Source organism: Otolemur garnettii, unplaced genomic scaffold, assembly GCF_000181295.1.
Source record: "Otolemur garnettii isolate 467f Iridium unplaced genomic scaffold, OtoGar3 scaffold00017, whole genome shotgun sequence".
Lineage (NCBI taxonomy): Eukaryota > Metazoa > Chordata > Mammalia > Primates > Galagidae > Otolemur > Otolemur garnettii.
The window spans coordinates 11,946,049-11,951,184 of record NW_003852412.1 but is presented as its reverse complement, the minus strand read 5'-3'; positions in this window follow the sequence as shown (position 1 = coordinate 11,951,184).

Genomic DNA, 5,136 nt, shown 5'->3' with positions numbered 1-5,136 from the left:
GTAATATCTTTATATTATCTTAAAAATATTAGAGGAAAAATCATTTCACAAAGACTTTCTTCCTTTTGGAAACCTATTCTGTAGAATCATAGCAAGCTTTCACAGAAGATAGCTTAATTTTTTGTTCTTTAGATTATTTTTTATTAAGTCATTTGTATATAGATCATGAACACATTTATGCCATTATGGGATGCAATGTGTTGATTATTTGTACAAACGGAGTGCTTACATCCTACTAATCAACATAGCCTTCACCTCATTTACCCAATTACAGTGTTAAGACATTTGTGTTCCACACCTGATAGATCCAACTTGTACTTGTAATATGCTCCATATCTTGTTCTTTAGATTTCTAGTCAAGAAGAATTCTCTGGGTCTCAAGTAGTTTACCATAATGGAGAGAAAAATCTTGCAAGATAGTTTTTTTTTAAGCAAATTATTTAAAATTTAAAATCTATATTAATGGATCTTTCTGAAGCAATAGTTAAATTACTCTTTTAGTAATCTTGAAGTATGTTATCCAAAAATCCTCATTTTTTCTTTTTCATTTTCTATTCATATAAAAAAGAATATGGAATGACAATGGAAAATATTCCACAGCTAAACAAGTCATCTTATTGAACGAAACAAACAAACAAAAAATCATACAGAAGATAAAAAATAATCATAAAATCTTTGGTGAGAGTTTCAAACAGAACAGACACAGATAGTCGATGATAAACATGTCAAAGGAGTTTATCTACAGCATGTAATCCAAAAACACCTTTCAGGTCTTTCCCGATTGACTCTGAATAAAAATCTCACTTCAGGTGACCAAAAAGGGTCCATTAACGTTGCTCAGGCATTTCAACATAAAAATGGAATGGAATCATTGACTACAGGTAGAAATGTGCAAAACTACTCAAGATAAATAGGCCGCTTCGAGGCTGCACATTCACTCCACTTTTGTCTGCCAGCTTGATTTTTGAATTGGGCAGTCATGGATAAAAAGTATGTGATTTGAAAAAATAGTGTGTGTCTTTTAAAAGTCAGTGTCATGCCATGTCATTCCTTTTGGCAAAATTTATGTTACATGGTATTAGATCATGGACTAAGCTAATGTAACACGATGCATTAAAAAATGCACACTATGATTGCAACATGTATCAGAACAATGAATTGTTATATCAGATACCTGTTCAACTATAAATATGGGCCCTGTGTAACACTAACAAAAAGATTATGTTCCCTTGATGCCTGTGTATAATTTCTACTGTTTAAAACGGGCAGCCCTCCAATATCCCTACTCTGGGACCTGTGGCCATTCAAGTTGCATGTTTAACACACGCCTGCAATAAGGACACGGGACATTATGAAAGCCACGTTAGAGACATTTTTGTTTTCATAGGTATCTTTCCTCCAGAGAGGAAGAGACATATACAGGAGTTCTAATGGTTTCTGTACAAGTAATAGACATCTCAGAATCAGTAGCATAAGCAAATAAGGATTGCTTTTTCTGACATATGACTAGAGACAGGCGGCTGCTAATTTTGGTTCAACACATCTCTGAAATTTTTGTCTCATGGTTGAAAGATGGATCTTTTAAGCTCTCGTTATGCCATTTATTTTGGGAAAGAGGGAATTCCTCTTGCATTCATCCCTTTTATCAAGAAATCTAAAGTATTTCCAGCATCCACCTATGTATTTCCACTTATGCCCAATTATGGACCTGACCACTTCCAGCTACAAGGGAAATTGAGGAAGTAGGCCTTACAGTGGAAGCAGACAAAGAAGAAAGTGCTGGGAAGGGGTGTTGGGTGGGCCAGTTGATAGTGCCTGCCATAGATGCCAATAACAATTTGGAAATGGAGTAGGAAGCACAGAATTGAAAGGCTTTTATCTTTTTTTTTCTCTACGGTTACATGGAAGGCTTTTAAAAATGATAAGTCCATATGGAAAAAAATTCCATATTAATTTATATCTCATGCTATACACAAACATGAATTCTAGATGGATTATAGATCTAAATGTGAAAGATAATATAATAAATCTCTTTTAGAATAAAACATAAGATAATTATCTTCCTGACCTTTGCTTGTAGGCAAAGATTTCTTTAACAGGACAAAAAGGACTACGCATAAAGAGCAAAATGTAGTAACTAGATTACTAAGATCTAAATGTAAACTCAAAAACTTCTGTTCATCAGACACACTAATCAGAGAGGAAAAAGGCAAGCCACGAAGTTATGTTGCTTCCAATTTCTATCTGGAATAAATAGTTTTCCTATGAACATTCTTGAATTTGTGGGTCCTAAGTATGAACAGGTCCAGGTTCAGTTGACCCTGTGAAATAGTAGTGCAGCTGAAATACAGTGTGGCTGTAGGACTCCTCTAACACTAATGCACTAAAGTCCTTTACAAAAGGAGCAAAGTCCTTTACTAAAGCAATAAAGTCCTGCCAACAGCTGACACATTGATCAGCCTTGATGAAAGGCAGCCTATGCACAGTCTCTGCATTAGTGATCTATCACTGCATAACAGACTACCCCCAAATTTTGTGGCTTAACACAAGAAACATTTTTTAACCTCATAGTGGGCCAGGAATCTGGGCAGAGTTTAGCTGGGTGCTTCTACCTCAACATCTCTGGAGAGCTTGCTTGACCAAAGCCTCAGTTCAGAGGGAGCTTCTAGGTTCACTCGTGTCTCTGTCTCTGACCTATGGGCTTCTGCACAGGGCTACCCCATGGCTATCACTAGCATGAGCAACCCAAGAGAAAATGTAAAAGGGAACACAGAAGGAAGCCCTTTTATAACCTAATATCATAGTAATATCCCATAACTTCTGCCCTGATCTATTTGTTAGAATTGAGTTAACATGTCTCACTCATGGAGAGGGGAATACACAGTGGCAGAAACACCAAGAGGCAGGAAATCTGGGGTGCCCATTTTGGAGGCTGCCTACCATGGCCTGCCTCCCCCTCTGGCTACTGTTCATAAACCAACACCCAGGTGGCTGAATAGACAGGGCAAGGCATCCTGTCTGCTTGGATACTGAGAGTTTCCACAGTGGTAGATACTCTTTGGTAGATAATAACACAAGACACAAAATCACATGCTTTGTTGATACTCTTGACCTTTCCCCCAGATTTCTTTTTCTGTGATTTTCAGTTTTGTTTCTTTCAGGCATCTGATCTCTTCTGAGGCTTTTCTAGCACCCAGGATTTCTTCTGGACTCATCCTTTGAAAGTGTGAGTATGTCTCTACCACAGTGGGTATGGTTTACCAGGGACTGTGCGGCATCTGTACCCACCAGACACGTCAGGGTCACTGGATCTGCTGGCCTGAGTAGCAGAGGTGCTTGTACCACAGCTGAGACTTGAGGCAGAGCCCACTCTTGCCCCATTCAAAACTGGCAGCATTCTGAATCACTTGATGGAGAAGTTGGAACTGTATTTCCAAGGGCAGTGGGTTACTGCCCTACTTATTCAGAAAGTGATTCTGGGGCCAGGAGTGAGGAGTGGGTAAGTGAAAAAGAAAGAGGAAAAGCCAATGCACAGATGGATTATAGAGTTTGTCATTGCTGCAGGTGACTGGTACTTGATTCCATGGGACTATCTGATGAGATATATGAAACGTGTCTTAGACCTGTCTGCTGCCTGGAAATTGACCCACAGGCTCCTGTCCTTTGCACTCCTGGGTTATGCACACACACGTACTGGGCAGCTCTCCAGGCCTGGCTCTCTGCCATCTTGGGGGGTGGTGAGGGACATGTGGCTCAGGCCTGAAATAAGTTACTATCAGACTGTGCTTACACAATGCTGATCAGAGCCTGAGAGTGACTGGTGCCACTGTAGTGGCTTCAGGAAGAGGCAGAGCCGAGAGAATTTGGAAAGATGTACAAGTAGAAAAGAAGGAAGGGGATATTCTAGATTTCTCAAGCATCTAGAAGTAAATATCAGAGATATTTCATAATAGTATATACTTTTATCGCTGATACGTCTTTCTCTAAGTAATCTCTTCAGGGATACCTTTTCCAGTTGGCCACTTATTTTTTTCTCTCTCACTCTGTTGCCCTGGCTAGAGGGCAGTGGCATCATCACAGCTTATTGCAACTTCAAACTCCTGGGCTCTAGTGATCCCCCAACTCAGCCTCTCAAGTAGCTGGGACTACAAGTGTGCACCATCATGCTCAGTTAATCTTTCTATTTTTGGTAGAGAGAGGGTCTTGCTCCTGCTCCGGGTGACCACTTGGTTTCATTAAATATACATTATGGCAGCAACTGCACATTCGGCCCTGGAGCCCTGTAGAAGTCTCAGTGCATACAGATTGCTTCATAGTTCAGGAGGATAGAAACATGACTAGTCTCTTGTTGTTATCAAAATTAGAAATCTTTTTGGTCCCATCCTTGACTTTTATTTAACTCAGCAAATACTGCCTGCACATCTACTAGGCGCTAGGCATTAAACTTGATGCTAAGGATATCAAGATGAATGTAATATGGTTGTTACCCTTGAGGAGCTTAGAGTCTAGCAGGAAAGAATGGTGTGAGGGATGGCAAGGCTATGAGTTCATAGCCTAATAAGTGTATGGGGAAAACACCTCACATTTGTAAGGGAATCTATTACGTATTCATTCTTCAATATGTAAAGTACAGTCAACCCTTGAACAATGCAGGTTTTTACTGCATGGGTCCACTTACAGACACATTGTTTTTCAATAAAAGTTCACAGAGTGTGTCCTCCTCCCCTGCTTCCCAGTCCCCCTCATCCACTTCTGCTTCTGCCTCCCTTGGGATGCCAACACAACCTCTTCTTCCTCCTCCTCCGCCTACTCACAGTGAAGACCATGAGAATGAAGACCTTTATGGTGACCCACTTCCTCTTAAGGAATAGTAAATATATTCACTCTTCCTTATAACTTTCTTAATAACATTTTCATTTCTCTAGCTTACCTTATAAGAATACAGTACATAAAATATAACACACACAGTATGTGTTAATCAAGCTTTTTATTATCAGTTAGGCTGATCAGTTAACAGGAAGGTTTCTAGTTAACAGGAAACTATTAGTAGTTAAGTATCCCCCCACCTTTTTTTCTTTCTAGAGACTGGGTGGGGATCTGTCACCCAGGCTGGAGTAGAGTGGCACAATCATAACT